Source organism: Carica papaya, chromosome 8 (genome assembly GCF_054855325.1).
Source record: "Carica papaya isolate Zhongbai chromosome 8, ASM5485532v1, whole genome shotgun sequence".
Taxonomy (NCBI): Eukaryota; Viridiplantae; Streptophyta; class Magnoliopsida; order Brassicales; family Caricaceae; genus Carica; species Carica papaya.
In genome coordinates, this window is record NC_142316.1 from 24,190,384 (window position 1) to 24,215,653 (window position 25,270).

The 25,270-nt window shown below is 37.3% G+C and overlaps 1 long non-coding RNA gene across 3 annotated transcripts in view; it reads left to right on the forward strand.

Annotated features, from left to right (window-relative positions):
* Positions 1–12,951: 12,951 nt before the first annotated feature.
* LOC110820898 (uncharacterized) overlaps positions 12,952–25,270 on the forward strand; it is an 80,655-nt gene continuing 68,336 nt past the window's right edge. For 2 of the 3 annotated variants that reach the window (XR_015813785.1, XR_015813784.1), the window contains exons 1-2: positions 12,952–13,497; positions 13,570–13,865. This is a non-coding gene — a long non-coding RNA (uncharacterized LOC110820898). The remainder of the gene's footprint in view (positions 13,498–13,569; positions 13,866–25,270) is intronic. The other variant, XR_002540970.2, reaches the window with a different exon arrangement.

Genomic DNA, 25,270 nt, shown 5'->3' on the forward strand with positions numbered 1-25,270 from the left:
CAGAGTGCGGGAATAGTCATGCACTCAGACTTGTGGATCCACGAGATCCTCATAGACTTTCAAGGGTAGGTCAGCCTGCGGTTCCTCACATTCTTCCTCCTTTAGAGTGGCGGCATGGAAAGAGTGAGTTCCATATGCTCAGTAAGGAAAACAATATTAAATTAACATTATAAGATTTTAAAAGTTAATTATTTCAACTTACCATTTAACCTCCTTATTTACCTATCTCACATTATGGAAAATCATTTATTTGTTAAGAAAATGATGCGTTAATGCAGACAACCAAACATACATCATGCTAGATAATAGAGAAAATCAAATAAATCATGAAATGTTCAAATTTTCGTGTCATGGTTCGTGAAATCGTTACAACTTCCATTTTTGAGGGCATATACAAATTTTCAACTACCCAAGTGGAATGACGAGATCAAATAAAGATACGACAATTTGTCCAGGCCCATTTTCAGCTGACCAAACCATGGTACGATTTATGACCATGGTCATACCAGTGATAGTGGCCATAACAGATATCTATAGTCACGACATTACTTAGCTACGGGTAACCCCATAAAAAGAGTGTGATACCACTCTCGTAAGAGGATATGCCATCATCCATTTGGAGCGGTTCTCTTACGTTTTTCCAGACAAAATGGGGGAGGAAAAAACAGATACCCCTTAGAGATAAACAACCTAATGAGATATTTAATGCAATATGCTTGTCAATACAGATACACTTTGGGCCATATAGGCTTCATTCCATTTTTCTCTTTTTTTTTATACTTTTTATGTTACCCATTACATATTATATTTATTACTTGCAAATTCATCAAGTGTCTACAATTCACATAAATTGCTTAAAATAAAGAATAATTCAACTCATTTGAACATAGAAGCACACAAAACAGCCAAAACAACAATCATATTAAATTCGTTATCTAAAAAATACTCCTTAAGACGTCAAAAAAAATATTAGATTTCTTACCAAAACCTTGATGTTTTCTCCTTCACCATTCTCTTTTCTTTCTCTTCTTCTCTCACTAGACTACTATCTCTCTCTCTAAATCTTTGAAAAATAGAAGAATGGAAGTGTGGAGAGGAAGGGAAAGGGAAGAGCAATTTATAGAGTTTTGGAACCATCGGATTCACACCAAGTGGCAAAATCCAATGAAGAGAGAGGAGAAAAAGATGCTCAGCACAAAAAACGAAGGAAGAGGGCCTCCTCCACTAACGGCGGTGACACACTACCCGACGTGGCAGTGCCCTGTCTGGCACACTACAGGTGCACAGGCCTCCTACCGTGCGCGTAGGGCCTGGGCACGCTAGGCACCCCATGTGCAGGCCTATTGCCAAGCATCGCGCGCACAGTGTACGACACCTGTCCGCGCGCGAGGTGACGCATGGATGACCTGCCTAGGCGCGACAGGTGCGTGCATGTGTGCAGATGGACGTGCATGCTGCGAGCACGTCCTGTGGCTACTGTGCGAACATGCACGCGCGCAAAGTACTTAGCACCCATGCAGGAAACTTGACTTCCTGCAGGATATTCTTCCTGATTCACTGTTTTCTGATTTTTTTCTCAATTTTTATATTTAATTTAAATGAGTTAGACTTTAAATTAAATAAAATAAATTAAAATTAAATAAAATAAAATTAAAAAAAAAGTAAAATAAATAAAAATCAGCCAAAATTACAAAATACGATAAATATTAAGCAATGTAAATTAATTAAGTTTAACATGGCCAAAGACCCGAATAAATAGGGTTTCTAAATCATTTAAATACAGTGATGGGTGGGGTGTTACACCCTCTGACAAAAGTAATGACGCCATATGATTGTAGGGGTCACCATTTATGAACTACGGTCGTGGCCATAATTAATATGTAGGACCACTGTAGTTGGCACGACCATGGTAATAGATTATGCCATGATTTGGCAAGTCCCAAATTGTTATTATAAATGAAATGAATTTGCCATTCTACATGGGTAGTTGAGAATCCGTATTGCCCTAACTAGATTGAAATCGGAACGACTTCACAAAGAATGAGATAAAAAATTGTGCATATCATGATTTTTTTGATTTTCTCTATTTTCTTCATGATATATTTGATTGATATGGTATGATGAACTGATGATTTCCTTAATAAAATAAACTATTTTCATAATTTAATATAGGACCCTGATATGACTCTTGATTGTAAGTAATGATGATACTTTTAATTACCATTAAAATCTTATGATGTTATTTAAATATTATTTTTCTTACTAGTATATGGAACTCACCCCTTTCCATGCCCCTCTCTAGATGAGGAGGATAATAGGAACAGATTGCCGAACTACCTGTTGAAGTCGTTGAGGATCCTGTGGATCCATAAACCTTTTTGACTGCATGACTTATCCCACACTTTGATGAGTCCTTTTACATAATGATAGAAGTGGCCCTTTTTGTATTTTGATATTTTGTATTTTGTTGCTACTTCTGTCCTCAGTTATATATGTAATTAGGAACTCATATATTTTATAAGAGATTTGTAATAAATTGCTCTAGTGCATACATTTAACTATTATGCACTCATAATCAATTTCTGTATCTGACACCCTTATGCCTTAATTAGCATTTAGGATATCACAAATGGTATTAGAGTAGTTACGCAGAATAATTCCTTACAATTGAGGTTATAAGTAGAAAAATCCTCTAGAATACTTAGGAAATATGTCATCTTTCAAAACCTAGACCACCAACTCGTGTCTTCATTTTCTTTTGTTGGAATGATGAAAGGAAAACATTCTGTAGGGCGTACCGAAAGACCCAAGGCCTAGGATCATCCGACCAGGGCTGAGTTTACCAAAATCTTCTGAGTTATCCAAGGTTTGACCACAACCGTAGGACAAAACCAAGCCAACCGTTGCTAATATCTTCCTATCCCTGAATGTTGACCATCTGAAAGGTTTATCTCCTATAATTAGAAAAATTTAGGAAACTTAACCCACCCCACTTTGAAGGAGGCCCCGACCTCTTAGTAGCTGAAACCTGGATCCTATAGATAGAGAAATTTTTCTCTATCTTAGACCTAACCAAAGAGCAAAAAGTTTCCTAGGAGGCTTCAGGCTAATCGGTGAAGCCAAATATTGGTGGCGACTTAAAAAGGAAGTCCTACGTACCCCTACAACTTGGAGAGGTTTTCATGGATGCATGCTTCGAGAACTTCTTCCCAATTTATGTTTGAGAGAAGAAAGAATGAATTTCAGAACCTCCAGCAAGGAAACTTGGTGGTTGCCCAATATACAACTCAATTCATCAAACTGTCTAGATTTTCCCCATTAATGGTCACCCCCGAAAGTCATAAAGGTAGGAAGTTTTTGAAGGGCTTTTGTGCTGTTATCTATAACTGGGTAGTGATGCTGAGGTGCTAGAACATGCCTAGTTGGCCGAAGATCTTATCTTGGCTAGGCACCAACGCATCGCCTAAGTCTATACCCAATAATAATATCCCAACAACTCAGAAGAAGACTACCTGACCCAGTAAATAGCCATCTTGATAAATGACCCCGAGTTACCCCTCCCTCTGCTCTACCTCTACCTACTGGACAACCTACCCAACCTTCCCAACAATGCCAGTATTGTGGTCGCGTACATGGTGATCAACCTTGTCGGCATTTGAACAATGCTTGCTATAAGTGCAAAAGCACTGAGTACTTTGTGAAAAACCACCCTCAGCGGCCGAAGGACATGGCTAGACCTGTAGCCCAAGGCCGTGTGTATCACCTTGATAAACTTGGTGCCCTAAAACACTCCAGTCCTCATCTAGGGTATGCTTTTCTATCCATGATATTTCTACTAGAGCTTTGATTGATGCAAGTGCTGCCCACTCTTTTATTTCTTGTACATTTACTTGCAAATTAGATATTAGGCCTAAACCTTTAGATAAAGTATTGGTAGTAAAAACTCCCTCTAATGATTTATTAAAAGCTCATTGTGTGTATAAAATTGTAAAATAAAGACTTTGGAAGTAAAACTATTAATAGATCTAATACTTTTAGATTTCTCAGGATTTGATGTTATTTTAGAAATGAATTGGTTAAAGAAATATAAGGCAGTCATTAACTATGGAAGTAAAATTGTAATCTTGTGATCATCGAAAATGAAATAAAAATCTACTCTAGTTATTTTCTAACCTTTGAATAAATAGGAATATCGAAGTTGATCCCGCTATGTACTCCATTCCTACTATTTGTGACTTTTTGGAAGTCTTTCTGGAAGATCTACCTCACCACGGGAGATAGAGCTTTTATCAACGTGCTTCCTGGAAGACAATAAATCTCAAAATCTGCCTATTGCATGAGTCATATTGGGCTTGCGGAATTGAAAAACTAGCTTTTTGAACTTCTTGGTCAAAAATTTATCCACCCCAATCATTCCCCTTAGGGTGCCCTGGTGTTATTCATGAAAAAAAAAAGATGGCTCCCTCAAACTATACATAGATTACTGAGAACTCAATCGGGTAATAGTGAAGAATAAGTATCCTCTACCTCATAATAAAGACCTCTTCGATCAGTTACAAGGAGCTACGGTATTCTCAAAGATCAACCTCAAATTAGGATACTACCAGTTGCGAGTCAAAGAAGAAGATATTTTGAAAATTGCCTTCTAATACCGATACGATTTCTATGAGTTCAAGGTTATGCCTTTCAGACTAGCTAATGCCCCTGCTGCCTTTATGGATCTTATGGACAGGGTTTTCTGACATGCACTTGATCAATATGTCATTGTATTCCTTGATGACATCCTAGTGTATTCTAATTGCCCAAAAGAACATGCAATCCATTTATCTAAAATATTGGGGACCCTTCGTCAGAACCAGCTATATCCTAAGTTTAGCAAGTGCTCCTTTTGGTTGGATCGAGTTTCTTCCTTGGCCATGTAATTTTGAGCGAAGGCATTTCTGTAGATTCATCCAAAGTTGAATAAGTGATTAATTGGAACCCGCCAACTAATGTAGCTGAGGTACACAGTTTCCTTGGTTTAGCAGGTTATTATCGACAATTCATCGATGGATTCTCCAAGATTGCTGCTATGTTGACCTGTCTCACCAAGAAAGGAATACATTTTATTTAGGACTGTGAGTGTGGTGAAAGTTTTGTTGAATCGAAGTATCGTCTAATCTTTGCTCCAGTGTTGATCCTCCCCTACAATACTAGAAGATTTTAGGTTTACTGTGATGCATCTCATGTAGGTTTGGATTGTGTTTTGATGCAGCACAGTCGGGTGGTTGCTTATGGATCCAGATAATTGAAGCCCCATGAATGCAACTACCCTACTCACGACCTGGAATTAATGGCCATAATCTTTGCTTTAAAAGTATGGCGCCATTATTTGTACAGTTAGACATTTAAATTTTTTACTGACCATAAAAGTTTTAAATATATATTTTCATAGAGAGAATTAAACATAAGACAGAGACGTTGGATGGACCTCCTAAAGGATTACAACTGCAAGATCATCTACTACCCCAGTAAAGGTAATGTGGTCGCAGATGCGCTGAGCCAGAAGGAGTCCACTTTATTGGCCCAAACCATGGCCTCCAATTAGAAATTAGTTGATGCTATGTAGGCACTCTGCCTCAACCACTATGTTAACAGTGCCTATCTCGCCTATATCCAAGCTTTGCCCGATCATTTTATGAAGATTTGGGAAGCTCATCCACAGACCAAGAAATTACCAAAAATTTAAGTAAGTTTACTTCTAACAAGTCTCCTAATTTCAAACTCACGGATGATGGGTTGTGCGATTTCAAGATAGTATATGGGTCTAGATGAGTGTTCTCAAGGCTGCTCATGCCTCCAAACTATCTATCCACCTTGGGAGTACCAAGATGTACCAGGACCTGAAGCATAAATATTGGTGGCCTGGAATGAAGAAGGACATTTTAGACTGTCTCCCGATTCCTTACTTGCCAAAGAGTTAAGCCAGAACACCAGTGTAACACCTACCTATCACTGTGCTAAAATGATTAGGAAACTCTATTCATTTGAGCCTTTGGTCACTTTAAACTTAAGTTAATTTACGTTGTTTAATCTTTCTCGAGATTCGTGATTTTGATCTATTTTTATTTTATTTTATTTTAAAATATTTAAATTATTTTCATTTTATTTCAAAGGGAAAAATTTAGTAAAAAATCAAAAAACAGCAAAACAGGAGAAAACTAGCTCGCGAGAAAAATCCCACGAGAAAACTGTTTGTATGTGTGCACAGTGGCCGTAGGGCATGCGCATATCACACATGTCCCCTCCACACGCACGGGACGTGTGCACAGCACGCACGACGCAAGGTCAGGCCCTGCGCGTGCTTTCTATCGTGCGCAAGTAGGCCGTCCGCGCATCACGTCATGCGAGGACTAACACCACACATTGTGCACGTGCTGTCTGCGCAGCAGGTCTACGCGGACAAGCCCTGTGCGCCTGGGGCTTGCGCGCGGCGCCCAGTACACTAAGACTCCGCACGTGCGACAATAGGTCTATGCACCTATAGGCTAGCCTGTAGCACGCCAACCGGGCACTGCCACCTCAGGCAGTGCACAGTCACTGCCACCACTGGTGGAGGAAAATTTTCTCCCTCATTTTTTGTTTTAAGAATCTTTTTCTCCTCTATCTTCACCGAATTTTGCCGCTTGGTGAGAATCCAACGGTTCTGAAATTTTATAAATTTCCCCTTCCCTTTCTCTCCACACTTCAATTTCTTCCATTTTCAAAGGTTTAGATAGAGAGAGAGAGAGAGAGATAGTAAAATAATGAGAGAAAAGAGAAAGAAAGAAAAACAGTGAAGAATAAAACATTAAGGTTTTGATAAGAATCTAGTATTACTTTTGATGTCTTAAAGAGTATTTTTAGATAAGTAAATTTAATATGATTATTATTTTGTCTGTTTTGCATGCCTCTGTGTTCAAATGAGTCGAATTATTCTAGTTTTTGAGCATGCTATGTGAATTATTAACACTTGATGAATTTGCATGTAATAAATGTAATATATAGTCCGTAATAATAAAAGTAAAAAGAAAAAAAAATGAAAAAAGTTGGCTGAAATGATGTAAGAGGACTGCTCCCAGTAAATAACGGTGTGTTCTCTGACGAGAGTGGTATCGCACTATCTGTAGAGGTCACTCGTGGCTAAGTAATGTTATGATTATAGATATCTGTTAGGACCACTATGGTTGGTACGACCATGGTCATAGATTGTACCATGGTTTGGCAGTCGGAAGTGGGCCTGAGCAAATTGTCATATTTATATTTGATCTAGTCATTCCACTTGCGTAGGTGAAAATCTGTATCTGCCCTTAGAGATGGAAGTTTGTAACGACTTCGTGAAGTATGACACAAAATATTTGTGCATTTTATGATTTATTTGATTTTTCTATTATTTGGCATGATATATATATTTGATTTTCTGTGCTAGCGTACTATTTTGATATTCAAATAAATGGTTTTCTTTTGTAATGATGAATTAGGTAAGTAAGGAAGCTAAACGGTGAGATAAAATAATAAAATTTTTAAATCTTACAATGTTAATTTAATACTTTTTTCCTTATTGAGCATATAAAACTCACTCTTTCCATCCCCCCCCCCCCCCCAGATGAGGAAGAAAATGAGGAACCGCAGGTAGACCTACTCTTGGAAGTCTATGAGGATCCCATGGATCCACAAGTCTGAGTGCATGACGTTTTTCACACTCTGATGAATTCCAGTAGTATAGTGAAAGAAGTGGCCCTCATGTTTTGTATTTTGTTGCCACTTCAGGCCTCAGTGATGTATGTATTTAAAACATTATATATATTTATAAAGAATTTGTTAAGGTTTGATTTCGCAACATAATTATTATCATGCATTCGTTATTCTGAATCTGTATCTGACACCTATTTGCCTTAATTGGCACCTGGGATGTCACAACCAAAAACCTGGTGGTTTGTTACAAGGCCTCTCTCTTCCAGAATGGAAGTGGGAGCATGTAACCATGGACTCTATCACTAGCCTGCCAAGGACTTGTTCTGGTCGTAATTCCATATGGGTCATTATTGACAAGTTGACCAAGATCACTCACTTCTTACCCATCAGATTAGCTCGCCTTTACATTGGCGAAATTGTTTGACTCCACGACATCCCCTAATCCATTTTCTCCAACCGAGATCTTCGATTCACCTCCCATTTTTGGGATATTTCTAAGAAGCACTTGGTTTTGGATTGTACTTTAGCTGATGGTTAGTCTGAATGTACTATCTAAACGTTGGAATATATGTTGCACGCTTGCGTCCTCAACTTTGGTGATAACTGGTATGAGTATCTTCCCCTGTATGAATTTGCTTATAATAATAATTATTATTCCAGCATCGGCATGGCTTTGTATGAAGCCCTGTACAGTAGGCCTTACCATTCTCCCACTTGTTGGAACAAAGTTTGGAAACAACATTATTTGAGACCTGATTTTATCTAGGAGACTATCAAGAAAGTTGCTATCATTCAAAGGAACTTAGCCACTGCCCAGAGTCGACAGAAAAGCTACGCCGACAATCATAGAATGCCCTTGGAATTTATTGTTTGTGACCAAGTCTTTCTTAATATCTTGCCTTATAAGGAAAAAATATTGTTCGATAAGAAGAAAAAGTTTAACTGCTGTTATGTGGGACCTTTTCAAATCGTGGAATGTGTTGGACCCGTGGTGTACCCTACCCAAAGAGTTTGCGAGCCTACATGATCTTTTCCATGTCTCCATGCTCGAAAAGTACCATCCTGACCCTTCTCACATCATTCCTCACCAAGAGATGCAGGTTCAAGTTGATATGATATACGAGGAGCTCCCCCCAAAAATCCTTGATTGGACTGACAAGGTTTTGCGCAATAAGAGGAGCCCCATGGTGAAGGTGCAATGGCAAAACCACACTCCAGAAGGGGCAACGTGGGAGTTGGAGAGCGAGATGAGAGAGAAATTCCAAGATCTATTCATGACAAATTTGGGGGACCAAATTTTCTGAGGTGGGGGGAATATAACACCCCAAAAACCTTTGCACTTAATTTATAATGTGAACCCCTACTTATTCGGACCCTGAGGCTGCTTAAACTCCTTACTATTTCGTAATTTTTTATTTTTCAGTTGAATATCATATTTCATATTTTAAATCTTGTATTTTATTTAATTAATAATTCTTAAAATTTATTATTTTATTTTTTCGTAAGAAAAATTATATTATATTTGTTATTTAAAATAAATTAAACTGTGCACACATCTCGTCCGCGCGGGGCGTGGGGAGCGGTCTGTGTGCCCAGCGCATGTGACAAGCTTGGTCGACACTTGGCTGGCTAGCCCGGCACGCATAGAAGGCTAGGCCTACAGTGCACGGCTGGCTGGGGCAGCAAACGACTACCTCAGGTAGTGCGCGCCACCCCTTGGGCGTTGTGCGCTGCCTTCGAGAGGTGTGCGCTACTGATTGGGCGGCGAGTTACTGCCAGCTTGAGCGACGTGCTGCCGTCAATTGGGTGGCATGCCTCTATTTTTATGTTGTTGTCATGTTGCATCGTCCATCAGTCAATCACGTCCATCAATTGTCACATCACATCTTTCCCATTAACTTTCTCCCTCTTTACCAGATTTCACCACTTGGTGAAAATCTGACAGTCCCCATTTTCTATAAATAGGAACCTTCACCATTTCCTGATCACTTCCATTCCATTATTCCATCCTCCAATAGCTTAGAGAGAGAAGGAGTGATCTAAAGAGAGAGGGAGAGGAGAAGAAGAAGAAAAGGTGTAGGAAACATCAACGTTTCGGTAAGGAATTTAGTATTTACTTCTAAACATCCTAAAGAGTATCTTTAAACAAAAATTAACAGAGTTAATTTTAATATTTGCATGATTATTTCATATGTTTAAATGAAATTATTTACGTTGTTAATTTTTTTGATTTATAAACATATGTAAATCGGTTTCTTGGATATTTAATTTAATAATTAAATGATGGAGATAAATATTTATACGTGATACATCATATGATGGTAAAGTGATCAAGCCTAAAATGATGTATAGACTTGAGAAATATATATTGGTATTGGCATGCATAATTCATAAAGTGTTTCGTTAAGTTTTTTATCTTTGAGGAGTTTTTGTTTCTCTCCCATCTGGTCTGAAAAGACATGAGAGGACAACTCCTTGTGGATGACGACATATCCTCTGACCAGAGTGGTGACGCAATATAATTTTAGGGGTCACCGTTGGCGAAGTACAGCCATGGTCGTAGTTAATATGTAGGACCACTGTGGTTTGCACAACCGTGGTCATAGATGGTGTCATAGTTTAGAAAGCAGCAAATTTACTATTAGTGTGGTAAGCCACAAATTGCTATTATAAATGAAATGAATTAGTCATTCCATATAGATAGTTGAGAATCTATATTGTCCTCGGTAGATGGAAGTCGGAACGAATTCATGAAGAATGATGCGAAAAATAGTGCATATCATGATTTGTTTGATTTTTTCAATTTTCATCATGATATATTTGATTGATAAGATACCATGACCTAGTGATTTCCTTAATAAAATAAACTGTTTTCATAATTTAATAAAGGACCCTGACATGACTCTTGATGGTAAGTAATGATGATACTTTTAATTACCTTCAAAATCTTATGATGTTATTTAAATACTATTTTTCTTGCTGATTATATGGAACTCACCTCTTTCCATGCCCCCTCCAGATGAGGAAGATAGCGAGGAACCGATCGCCAACCTACCCCTTGAAGTCTTTGAGGATCCCGTGGATCTATAAACCTTTTTGAGTGCATGACTTCTCTCACACTCTAATGAGTCCTTTTACATAATAATAGAAGTGACCCTTTTTGTATTTTGATATTTTGTATTTTATTGTCACTTTTGGCCTCAGTTATATATGTAATTAGAAACTCATATATTTTGTAAGGGATTTGTAATAAATTATTATGCTGCATACATTTAACTATTATGCACTCGTAATATGTTTTTGTATATGGCACCCTTATGACTAAATTACCATTTGGGATGTCACAATATGTAAACCTGCATATTAGATGAATGAATCAATGATAAAGGTTCCTAGAAAATAGATATCTTAAATCCTAGAACTACTACCACGACTTGAGTTTTTATTACACAAACATGTTTAATTAAGGCATAACAACATAGACATGTATGGGACTGCATCATTTATTCTTTTATTTTGATATGCTCTTTGGTCCAAGAATTTATAAATTTAGTCCTACTCTAGTCTGGTATGTTCTTTTATGTTTCAAATTTTTTTTAGGATCTTTAACTTTGCTTTCTTTTTTTATTTATGCTCCTTTAGACGAAATCTCAATAATGATTTATGTGTTTTATCTTTATTTTTATTTTGATACCCTTGTTAATTAAGTTTCTAAGAATTTTGAATAAATTTTGAGTTAAAAATCAATTCATGAACAAAATTCTTGATTTAGGTTTCTTAGGTGAAGAAAAGAGGCTAAAGATGGAAGAAGAAAAGAGGAAGAAGCCCAACAGACCTGTGAAGTCTCACCCAGACTGGCAGCTAAATACAGCATGTCTGCTTCGAAACAATGCCATTTAAAGTTAGGCACTAGAGACATGAGAAGCTCAAAACGATATCATGTATGTGGAAGAAGGAGATAAGAAAGAAGAGGAGTGTGGGATTCTGCCTACCTCTACCTATAAATGGGAACCAGAGATATGACATGAGGAGAGAGCATAGTGAGCGCAACTAGATCTAGAGGAGAGATGGAACGTGATCAGATCTGGAGGGAAATGAAGAACGAACATAGACGAGAGTAGATCTGATAGAGAGAATAAGATAGACTAGTGGAGAGCTCAAATGTGAGCAGAAGACAGAGAGACGACGAGCTTGGTGAAGGCTTAAAAGTGATCTGGTGGAGCGAGTAGCAGAATACAGAAGCTAAGCATGAATTGAGCAAAAAACTAGAAGTGATTTGGTGGAAGGCAGAAGCAGAGTGAGCTTATTGGAGAGTAGGACGAGTGAGAAAGGAGAAAGTTTTTGGGGAGAGGATTTGAGAAAAGTAACCAAGTAATATATTTATTTAGCTTTTGATTTGCGCATTTTTGGGTAGAAATTTTTAGGGATTTGTTAATAAAACCCAAGTGCTAGTGTTTGGAATTTTTCATATATTTATTCTTAATTATTACATGCTTCTCTCTTTCTCAATTATAATTATTATTTCTCAATCCACTATATGTGGCTAAATTTTATTCATTGGAGTGATTAATGTAACCTAAATCAAAGGTACGCTTGAGGTTTGGCTTCTAGCTTTCTTCTAGTTACAGTTTAATAGTATTGAACTTAATTCGATTGTGAGAATTAGCCAACTCAAAACTTTATTTGTGATTAATGGTTTTAGAGTAATAGGAGTAAAATTTCATTAATTAGACCTATATTGTTAAATGTTAGTTGTGAGTTGAACGAGTGTAATATAGTCGAATTAACATAGATAAATTAAATTATCAAATATTTAATTGAATCAAATTAATAATTGCTATAAAATGTTGGTAGTTGTTAATTTATAGATCTAGGAATACCGGGAGGAAAATTGAAAGTACTTTAAGATATTTCAATCATTGTAAACTAGATTAAATTGATTACGAAATTAAAACTCAAGTATGCCCAAGATTCAGGTGAAATCAATTACTCTGGGCATTTATATTGACAGTTTTCCTAAATTTTTTATTTTACTTTGATTATGTCATTTTAATTTCTTCTTTCATAATTATAATTTCGATTTCTAGATAATAATAAGATTTTCTAAAATGTTGTAACTTGATATATAATCCTTGTGGGAAGATGCTCTTCTTAACCCTTGCCTAAGGCTTATGCCATGGCCATATCTGCAATTTAATTTGAGGATGTTTGGTCATTTAGCGGTCATTTCCTTTTATTTTGCCCTAAAATTTTTTTATTTGACTCAATACCCAATTTTCCCCTTCTATCAAAACAAAAGCCCTTTTTCTTTGCTCTAACCTGAACCTCCTACTTCACAATTCCCACACCCTGTTCAAACCTCCATCTTCCTATTTGCAACTTCCACTCGAAACTAAGCCCCTCTATCCCAAACCTTCGACAACTAGGCTAAATGAGAATGAAGGAAGTTTTTAAAACCCCAAGTATCGCCAATTCAAAACCAAATGATCGTGAACCACTGTTGAGGCAAAAAAACAGACACAGTCGCCTCTGAAAAAAACTAAACCCCAAGTCACACGAGAGGAACAAGCTTCACCTCATGGTGCGAGCAACTCTACGATGGCCTACCGACACCACAACCCTGTAATCGATGTGCCTAATTCTCCACCCCGAGAATAAAATGTATAGAATCGTGGAATAAGTTACCAAGCGAAAAACCAAAAACACAACAGCCCATAGCCAAAGAACCTACGAGCAGAGACAAAGAGGCCACACAAGACCGAAAGAGGGCACGAGTTAAAAATGGTAAGCATATTCTCCCACTTGCCGAATTTGAGCTCCACAATCACCTCAACTTCCAGGTTCCATTGTCCCCAGGAATATGCGGGTGTACAGCAAGCGCTAGAAGGGTGTGCCACCTATGGCCACCATAGAACCTGCTGCGAACACAGATTCTGTTTCAGCCTCCATCGCACAATAATCCCTCACCTTGTAAGTGATTCTACTGTAACACAGAATATGGATGCCTGCATGACTCACATCGAGACCTTGAGCCTCCAAATGGCCACTAAGCTGCATAAAGTTGAGGAGCTAGCCCAATCAGAAGCTCAAGCTTTGAAGGTCGGCCCTTGCCCTAAGACCAGATGATGCTTCCTACTGCGCCCTACCTCCAGGTCAAGTAACCAGGGGAGTTAATATGTCCCTTTATTTTTCTTTTATTTTGGTACTCATTATTTGCATCACATTGGGGATTATGTGTAGTTTAAGTGTGGGGCAGGGACATATTATATTTTAAACATGACTTGTTTTGGGATTACCATTAAAAATTGAGTGAATGCCAATAATTAAAAAAACTCTATTACAATTTGTTTGGATTTGTGTGTCTAATAATCTTAAGGTTTATGACTAGAATGTGGAAAAAAAAAAGAGAAAGAGCACAAATAATAATCTAGTTCTCTAGTCAATTGACTATAAGTAGTGCTAGTAGCCACTTAAATTTGTGACTAGCTAAGTAACCAAGTGCATTATTCATCACAAATGTTTGCCATCGCGTTAAAAGGTTTGTGATAATTCAAGTAAGCAATAAAGGTGCTAAGGCTAAGTGTAACCAAATTTTCTATTTTAGCATAAACTAATTGCATGAAATCCTTATATCTAGACAGATTGGTGGCTATTTTTACTATGTGTTGGCCACTCCTCTCAATGAACAATAAATATGTTCAAAAATTACAAGAGCTTTCCATTTTGTGTTTGGATATTAGTCAAAGTGGTTATTCATTAGTGTGGTTCCATGAAACTCAAACCAACAAACTACTAATTGATGGTTATTTTTATAATATGGGGATTGAGATGTAACAAACAAGTTGTTAGGGAATGGTTGGGAATATATAGCTTAAAGGTGAAGAGATGAGGGTTAGTGGTTTGTATTATGAGTTCCTTGAGGAAAAGCACAAGATAAGTGTGGGGGGGTTTAATAGTGTGTATAAATGTCATTTTTACTGCTTAGATTGAGTGCACATTTGAGTAATTTACTAACTAATATAAAGGATTTTGCTAATTGTTGATGAAGGTGGGAAGATAGGACTCAATATTCGAAAAAAAGTGCAATAAAACTAATTTAGCATACAGAGTCATCATACGTGCCCAAGCCTTAGGCAAGGCTTGCACCGTAGTGACACTAACAGATATTGATGTTTCGATATTCCTTCATATTCAATGAAATTACTGTTTTTTCCTCAAAATGAGAAACTGAATCAAGCAAGGGTGATTTTGAAAAGTAGAAAAAGAGGTCGAAATCATTAAGGAAAATCCTACCTCCATAAGAGGAAACTGTGATCCACCTCCACTTTTAAATAAGAAGCAAAACATAGAAGAGCAACAGACAAAAAATAGCAAGCACACTTTGTCCTTCTTAATTATTCTTTATATAATTTCTTTAGTTGATCCCAAAAAAATTTGCTAGTGTATTAAGCTCAATATGAGCAATTAAGTGTTATAATTTTACTTAGAGATTTAATTAAAGTTACAGCTTCAAGATTGTGAGATCAAATTGTCTTACATTTATTCTTATTTAACTTCAATGTTTATATATCTTGATGCACATACAAACATTATTATTTGTTAACAGGGCCCGTTATGCATATAACATGATAACATATTGCCATTCAGGATTCCTCAACTCGTAATTGTTCAAGTTGTCTTGATGCTAGTGATAAATTAATGTCCCACTAAAAGGATGTACAATCTAATTTAAATTAACCACATGGTTGAGTTCGTTGATTAGAATTAGGTCTTTCTTAATCTCAATGCTCTTAGTAAACTAAACTCTAGGAACGTCTCTAGGGTTATTTATTTGCAAGGGTTGGTTAATGAGCACCTCTTGGTTAATATAGGATTAAGGAAAGTTTGGTTGTTAGGAGCATCTCCAACAACTAGAGCTGGTTTATTGAAAGTTAGTAGGAATTATCTTTGCATCAATGATCAATCCTGCAAATTTAAACTGATATTACTTATTTAATTGGAACTCACTTATAACTATTTTTCTACTTCTCTCTTTGTTTTATTACTTTCTATTTTAATTACTTTAAAATTTGCTGATTTATTTTAATTGCTTTAATCCAAAATGAAAACCCACAACTTTTACTTTTATCTCCAGTCATAAGAGATATTGGTTCTTAATTTCTTGTGGATTCAACCCTATTTACTACTACTGCAAATTTAAGTTATTGACAGAATATGATATATTTTTGCTGGATTCGACACCCATCATCCCAAGAATACCAATACAAGAGGAACTTCCACACCTCATGCAGATATGGGTACCTATGGGGTATGTGTACACCGGCTAGTCCATGGAAATAGGAAGGTATAAGCACTTCCAAGGCGTGCAAAAGCCCTTTCCCCACATGTTGGTTGTGCGAGGCGTCAAGCTGCACATGCGCAAGAGGCCTACACATGCGAATACCCCATCATCCACTCATAGGAGCAAGCCACACGCCTAGACAACACGTGCACATACGAGGAACCCCACGGACGCACACATAGGGCAAACACTCAATTAGGCACGTCGTGTGCACGCAGGAGACAAGCATGCGCATAGCGCATGCAAGAGCAAGCGTACAGGGATGGGTCGTGCACACTCGTGCTCACACACCCGCTGCCTGTCATGTCTGGGGGCATGCCAGCCTGCATATACTGTATGCGTGGTGTGAAAGTGCAACTAATAGCCGAATTTTGGACTCTTTTTCTTCATATTTTTCATGTGTTTTATTCAAAAATCACATAGGATAAAATCTACACTTATTTTAATATTTTATTTATTATTATTTTATTGTAAATATATCCCTTAAGATTATTTGATAAATATTTTTAGGATGGAGATTGGGATAGAGTTTTTTTATTATTTTTCAAGAGCTTGTGATTGTTTAAAACTAGTTGGGTGAACGCCAATGTAAAGGCCTCATCATAGGTTATAATTCACAATCTAATTTGAATATCAATAAAAGCTTGTGCTTTAAATTAGCTATGCTAATTTTTAAGTTCTTCAAGTGTCTTTAAGCTAAGAACTTCAGACTACTTTGTTAAGTAGGGAATCGAGATCGACTTACCAGGTAAGTCATGGCATTCTTCTTTTTCCTTTTTATTTCCCAGTTACTTCGGTAAGTTTTCACTTAGTCGACTGTGGTTCCAATAGGGAGAGTTTATTTTAGATAACTAAGTTTTTAATTGCTAAATATAATGGGTTCATGATCGAGGTATTTTTGATCTGTGGATTAAAGGCCCTCCACCCCCTATCATTTGGTATCAAAGGTTAGGCACCTACTTTGAACCTACTATTTTACCCTACTTTGCATATCATTTTGCATAATTAGCAACAAAAACACCTCGTTGCTAATTCATTTCATCTCTTTGTTGCATCCCACTTGAACCTATCTTGTTCATTGATTCAAGTTGTAGTACGTTCATATTATTGAGTAAAAAAATTCAGAAATTTACAAAATCCAAGAAAACCAGTTGCACCCCATAATACAACTTTAGTCATTTATTGCATTATAAACAAAAGAAGATTAACTGCTCTTCTGTGTGATGAAAACTTTCAATTCGTCGAAAGAAGATTACATCACCCACTAGGTGTACACGAAAACTTTTGTTTTGCATGTGCACAAGCAATGAAGATTAACCATCTTTTCAAAATGCATAAAAACTATTGTTCCATATTTAAATTTTCTTTATTGTTGAGTCTGCATTGCACATTTATTCACTCATACATGCGTTGAGTGTCTAGAGCTTGTTAGGATTTTTTTGCAAAATATTTCTAATTTGCAGGACTTGATTTAAAGAGATTCCATTCCCAACAGGTGAAGTTTAAAGTTGTAAGTGGCAAAGATACAAGTGATAGTAAGGTAAAAAGATGGGTCTTGGAATTGAGACGCTAGCTAAACTTCACATGAGAATGTGCTCTACTAGACCCTAGTATCAACCTAATTCTTTCTACTTCTTTTTAGCTTCTTTGTTGTATCCAGGTGATAGTGCACATAAATAACATCTTTATCACCTATTTTAAGTTCATAATTGATTTGCATATCACGTAAACTATGTGATTCTGCTTACTTCGATGCAAGTTGAGAGATGAGACTCAAATTTTGAAAAGCAATACTGGAGAGCATATTTTATGCAAAAGCAGTCGTCAGTTCAGGTGTAAGCCTCAGGTAAGGCTTACACCTTAGTGGGAGTAGCAGATATTAGTTCGCGTACAACCAAGCCTCAGGCAAAGCTTGCATTTTAGTGGCAACATGAAACATCTGTTCATACATAAATAACCCTGGGCCAAGGCTTGTACCTTAGCGGTGGTAATTGATATCAGTTCAACCATAGGCAAGTTTTGGGAAAGGCTTGCACCCTAGCAGCAATGATATATATTGGTCCTTTAGTGTAACTTCAAATTTAAAAAAATATGTTATTTTTAATTTGAAGTGGGAAACTGAATCAAGCATAGGCGATTTTGAAAAGTAGGAAGGGAGGCTAGAATTATCAAGGAAAACCCTATCTCTACAAGAGGAAACCTTGATCTTCTCAACCTTTAAATAAGAAGCGAAAAAGAGAAGAGTGGTGGGCAGAAAAACTAGCAGCAATTTTGGTCTTCTTCAGTCACCCTTTCTGTAGTTTCTTCAGTTGATTTTAAAACACTTTTCTGGTATATCAAGCAAAACATGAGCAGCTAAACATTACAATTTCCAGTTAGAGATTTAATTTAGGTTTAAGCTTTGGGATTGTGAGATCGAATTGTTGTACTTTCATTTTTATTTACTTTTAGTATTTATATATCTTATTGTGCATACTACATTATTATTTGTTATTTGTTCAATAGGGCCTGTTGTACACGTAACATGATAGCATATTACCATTCGAAAACTCCTGTATCTGTAATTGTTTGGGTTATCTTGATATTAGTGGTAAATTAGTGACAACTAAGGGGATATATAATTTAGTTTGAATGAACCACGTGGTTGAGTTCATTGACTAAAATTATGTAACATCCCAAATGCTAATTAAGGCATAAGGGAGTCAGATACAGAATCAGATTATGAGTGCATAGTATTTAATTGTATGCAACAAAGTAAATTATTACAAATCTTTTACAAACTATATAAGTTCTGATTACATATATAACTGATGCCAAAAGTGGCAACAAAATACAAAATATCAAAATACAAAAAGAGCCACTTCTTTCACTATGTAATAGGACTCATCAGAGTGCAGAACAAGTCATTCACTCAAGGTTTATGGATCCATGGGATCCTAAAAGACTTCAAGGGGTAGGTCAGCGATCGATTCCTCACTATCTTCCTCATCTGGAGGGGGCCATGGAAAGATGTGAGTTCTATATACTCAATAAGGAAAATAGTGTTTAAATAAGATCATAAGATTTTTAAAGTGAGTAATTATGTCATCAACACTTACCATCAGGAGTCATATCAGGGTCCTTTCTTAGATTATGAAAATAATTTATTTATTAAAAAAAATAAAATCTATCATATCATGGTTATATCAATCAAATTGTGATATGCACTATTTTTTATGTCATTCTTCACAAAGTCGGTCTGAATTTCATCCATTGAGGGCAGATACAGATTTTTAACTAGCCATGTAGAATGACCAGTTCAGTTATAACAACAATTTGCAGCTTCCTAAACAAACAGTACATTTATGGTTTGCCAATCTATGACACGATCTATGACCACGACCGTGCCAACCACAGTGGTCCTATCAGAAAACTATGGCCACAGTCGTACTTCACCAAAGGTGACTGCTATAGAAATTCACGTCACCATTCTCGTCAGAGGGTACATCGTCATCCACAGAGAGCGGTCCTCTAATATCTTTTCAGACCAAATAGGGGGACAAACAAAAACTCCTAAGAGATAAAAATCCTAACGAAACAGTTTATAAATTATGCATGTCAATGCATATGCATATTTCTCATATCTATATACATTTTCATGCTTAATCACCTTCTCACAGTTCAATATTGATTTCAAGCATTATATCATTTAAATCTTATGCAAATTATCAAGTTCATATAGGATCATAAAACATGCATTATCAAGTAAAATTTACTTTATTTAGACATTTAAACATAATCATACAAAATCATAAATTCAAGCTTCATAGTTTGGCTACAGAAATGCTCCTCAGGATGTTTAAAAGTTAATACTAAATTTCTTACCAAAACCTTGAAGTCTCCTGCACCTTTTCTTCTTTTTCTCCTCTCCCTCACTCTCTAAGCTCTTGGAGGACGGAAGAATGGAATGGAAGTGATGAGGAAATAGTGAAGGGAGGGTCCTTAGTTATAAGAAATTGGGACATCAGATTTGAACTAAGTAGCAAAATCTAGTGAAGAGAGAGAAATTCAATGGGAAAAGAAGTGATGAGACAATTGACGAATGGATGGTGTGATGTGATAGCAGTACAAAAAATAAAGGCACATCACCCAAGCCGGTGGCAGCTTGCCGCCCAATTGGCAATGCACAAAAAATAGAGGCGTTGTAGCTGTAGGCGTGCCGTCCTAGCTTGCGACGTGCAGGACCTACAATGCAGAGGAACTAGAGTGCGTAGGGCACTGCACGGAGGCGTATCGTACAAGGCGCTGTGTGCAGGCCTACCGCGCAGGCCCACTACGCGGACAATGCGTGCACAGGGTGCATGGAGCCACACTCATTTGTGCGCGATGGGATCCGCATGGACTACATTCATTTGTGTGCGATTGGACGCATGCACAGACTGGGCCTCGCGCCCTGCATGGATAGGATATGGGCACAGTGCGCACGTCCAGTACTGCACATGCGCAAATGGCCTACGATGCTTGCGCAGGTAGGACCCTTCCCGTGGGCATTTTCTCGCTGGATTTCTACCTTTTCTCCTTTTTTTCCTGAAAATTTATTTTTAAATAATAATGACAAAAAATAAAAATTTAAGAATTATTTAAATAAATTAAAAAAATGTGAACTTAAAACAGAAAATTGATATTTATCCAAAAATTAAAATCACGAAATATCTAAAGAGTTTAAGTGGCCTTAGGGCCCGAATAAATAAGGGTTCACAATTACAAATTAAGTACAAAGGTTTTCAAGGTGATACATTCTCCCTACCTTAGAAAATTTGGTCCCCCAAATTTGTCATGAATAAGTCTAGAAACTTCTCTCTGATCTCGCTCTCTAACTCCCCCGTCGCCTCTTCTAAAGTGTGGTGTTGTCACTGGACCTTCATCATAGGGGTCCTCTTGTTGCATAAAACCTTGTTAGTCCAACCGTGGATTTCATGGGGAGTTTCTCGTACGTCATAAAAGCTTGCACCTGTATCTATTCATGAGGAATAATATAAAAAAGGTCAGGGTGGTACCTTTTAAGCATGGAGATATGGAAAACATCATGTAGACCCACAAACTCTCAGGGCAAAACAAGGTGGTAGGCCACGGGACCAACACATTTCAATATCTGAAAAGGTCCCACATAGCGGGGGGTCAACTTTCTCCTTTTTTTGAACCACATTTTTCCCTTATAAGGGAAATCTTGAGGAAAATGTGGTCACCAATGGTAAATTCTAAGGGTCTTCTACAGTTATCCACGTAACATTTTTGATGACTCTTGGCGATAGCCAAGTTCCTATGGATGATAGCAACCTTCTCGATAGTCTCCTGGATGAAATCAGGTCCCAAACATTGCCTACATAGCATAAACTAATCTCCAATTGGAGGTCATGGTTTGGGCTAACACAGCGGACTCCTTCCAGCTTAGCGCATCAGTGATCACATTTCCTTTAACAGGGTGGTAGATGATCTTGCAGTTATAGTCTTTTAGGAGGTCCATCCAACGTCTCTATCTCATGTTCAATTCTCTCTGCGAGAAAATATACTTTAAACTTTTATGGTCAGTGTAGATTTCAAACGTCTGGCCAAACAAATAATGATTCCGTATCTTCAAGGCAAAGATTATGGCCACCAATTCTAGGTCATGAGTAGGGTAGTTACGCTCATGGGGCTTCAATTTTCTGGATCCATAAGTGACCACTCTACCGTGCTGCATCAAAATGCATCCCAAACCAATATGAGATGCATTATTGTAAACCTGAAATCTTCCAGTGTTGTCGAAGATGATCAACACAGGAGTAGAGGTAAGATAATACTTTAATTCTATAAAACTTTTGCCACATTCATAATACCAAATAAATGGTACACCTTTCCCAGTGAGATGGGTAAATGGAGCAGCACTCTTGGAGAATCCATCGATGAATCGTCGGTAGTAACCTGCCAAACTAAGAAAACTACCTACCTCAACTACATTGGTTAGCTGGTTCTAATTGCTCACTGTTTCAACCTTGGATGGATCCACAGAAACTCCTTCACTTGAAATTACATGGCCAAGAAAGGATATTTGATCCAACCAAAAAGTGCATTTGCTGAGCTTAACATACAACTAGTTCTAACAAAGTGTCCCCAGTACCTGATATAAGTAGATTACATCTTCTTCTGGGCTCTTAGAGTACACTAAGATGTCATTAATGAATACGATAATGTATTGATCCAATGCATGCTAGAAAACTTGTTCATAAGATCCATAAATGCAGCAGGGGCATTAGTTAATATGAAAGGCATCACTTTGAACTCGTACGGATTATATCGATACTAAAAGTAGTCTTTTGAATATCTTCTTCTTTGACTCACAATTGGTAATACCCTGATCTAAGATCGATCTTGGAGAAAACCATGGTTCCTTGTAACTGATTAAAAGGTCATCGATACGAGGTAAATGGTACTTGCTCTTTATTGTTATCTGGTTAAGTTCTCTGTAATCTATGCATAGTCTGAGGGACCTGTCTTTTTTCTTCACGAATAACACTGGGGCACCCCAAGGGAATGACTAGGGTGGATGAATTTTTGACCAAGAAGTTTGGAAAGCCAGTTTTCTAATTTCACAAGCTCGGTATGATTCATGCGATAGACAAGTTTTGAGATTGGTTGTGTTCTAGAAAGTAAGTCAATAGAAAACTCTATCTCCCATGGGGGAGGCAGACCGTGTAGTTCTTCCAGAAAGACTTCTGAAAAGTTGTAAGCAGTAGGAATGGAGCACATATCAAGATCAACATCCATAATCTTTTTTATTCAATAATTAGAAAATAAGAAAAAGTAGATTTTTATTTCATTTTTTGGGGATCGCAAGGTTACAACTTTATTTTCACAATTAATCATTGCCCTATATTTCTCTAACCAATCCATTCCTAAGATAACGTCAAATCCTCAAAAATCTAAAAGTATTATATCTATTAATAATTCTACTTTTGAAGTTTTTATTTTATATTTTTTATACATATAGTGAGCTTTTAATAAACCCCATTTTTATAGCTAGTACTTTACCTAAAGGTTTAGACCTAATATCTAATTTACAAGCAAATGCACAAGAGATAAAAGAGTGGGTAGTACTTGTATCGATTAGAGCTTTGGCAAAAATATCATGGATAGAAAGCATACATTTGATAAGGACAGGAGTGGGGAGGGCACCAGGTTCATCAAGGTGATACACACTACCCTAGGCTACAAGTTTGGCCACGTCCTTCGGCCGTTAAGGACAGTCTTTCACAAGGTGCTGAATGCTTCCGCACCTATAGCAAGTGTGATTAAAATGTCAACAAGGCATATCACCATGCGAGCGACCACAATATTGGTATGATTGGAAAGGTCGAGCAAGTTGCCCAGTAGGTGGAGGTAGAGTAGGGGGATGGACAACTCAGGGTTGTTTATTAGGGTGGCTATTTAATGGGTCGGGCGGTCTTCTTCTGGGTTATTGGGGTTGGTGTTGTTGTTGTTGGGTACAGACTCGGGCAATGCATTGGTGCTAGAAGAGATAAGATTTTTGGCCAACTGGGCATGTTTTAGCACCTCGACATATGAGCTGGGTGTCAACATCGCAACCCAGTTGTAGATATCAGCACGAAGGCCCTTTAGAAACTTCCTAGCTTTACAACTTTCGGGGGTGACCATTAGTGGGACAAACCTAGACAGCTGGACGAATCAGGCTGCATATTAAGCAATGGTCAAATTTCCCTGGTGGAAGTCCTAAAATTCTTCCTCCTTCTTCCCTCGGATATAGGTTGGAAAAAAATTATTAAAGAATGCATCCGTGAAGACTTTCCAAGTGAAGACATCTTTTTTGAGTCGCCACCAGTGTTCGACTTCACTGATTAGCATAAAGGCTACTAGGGGGACTTTTTTTTCCTTAGTTAAGTCTAAGACAGAGAAAAGTTCCTTTATCTGCAGGATCCAAGCTTCAACTATTAAGGGATCAGGGCCTCCTTTGAAGTGCGGCGGGTTAAGCTTCCTAAATTCTACTATATTGTGAGAGATAGATCTTTCAACTAGTCAATATTCTAGGGTAGGATGTTGGCAACGGTTGGCTTTGTTTTGTCCCACAACTACGGTCAGTCTCTGGATAGCTCAAAAGAGTTCGATAAACTCTGCCCTAGTCGAAAGATCCTGGGCCTCAATCTTTCGATACGTTCTATAGAAGGTCTCCATCACGTCATTCCTATAAAAGACAAGGGAGACATGAGTTGGTGGTCTAGTTTATGGAAAGATGACTCATTTTCTAAATATCCTAGAGGGTTTTCTATCTATAACCTAAGTTGTAAGGGATTGGTATGCGTAACTCCTCTGATACCATATGTGACATCCCAAATGCTAACTAAGGCATAAAGGTACTAGATACAAAAATATATTACAAGTGCATAATAGTTAATTGTATGCAACAGAGCAAGTTATTACAAATCCCTTAAAAAATATATGAGTTCCGATTACACATATAATTGAGGCCAGAAGTGGTAACAAAATACAAAATATTAAAATACAAAAAGGACCACTTCTTTAACTATGCAATAGGATTCATCAGAGTGCAAAACAAATCATGCACTCAAGGTTTATGGATCCACGGGATCCTCAAAGACTTCAAGGGGTAGGTCAGCAATTGGTTCCTCATTATCTTTCTCATTTGGAGGGGGGTATGGAAATGGGTGAGTTCCATATACTCAGTAAGAAAAATAATATTTAAATAACATCATAAGATTTTAAGAGTGAGTAATTACGTCATTAACACTAACCATCAAGAGTCACATTAGGGTCTTTTCTTAGATTATAAAATCAATTTTTATGTTAAAGAAAACATCAAATCAATCATGCTAATAATAGAGAAAATCAAACAAATCATGATATGCACTATTTTTTGTGTCATTCTTCGCAAAGTCGTTTTAAGTTTCATCTACTGAGGGCAGACACGGATTTCCAACAACCCATGTAGAATGATCAGTTCAGTTATAATACAATTTGTGGCTTGTTAAACTAACAGCACATTTACGACTTGCCAAATCATGACACGATCTATGACCATGGCATCGCCAACCACAATGGTCCTATCATAAAACTATGGCCACGATCATACTTTGCCAAAGTTGACCCCTATAGAAATATCACGTCACCACTCTCGTCAGAGGGTATGCCGTCATCCATAAAGAGCAGTCCTCTCACGTCTTTTCA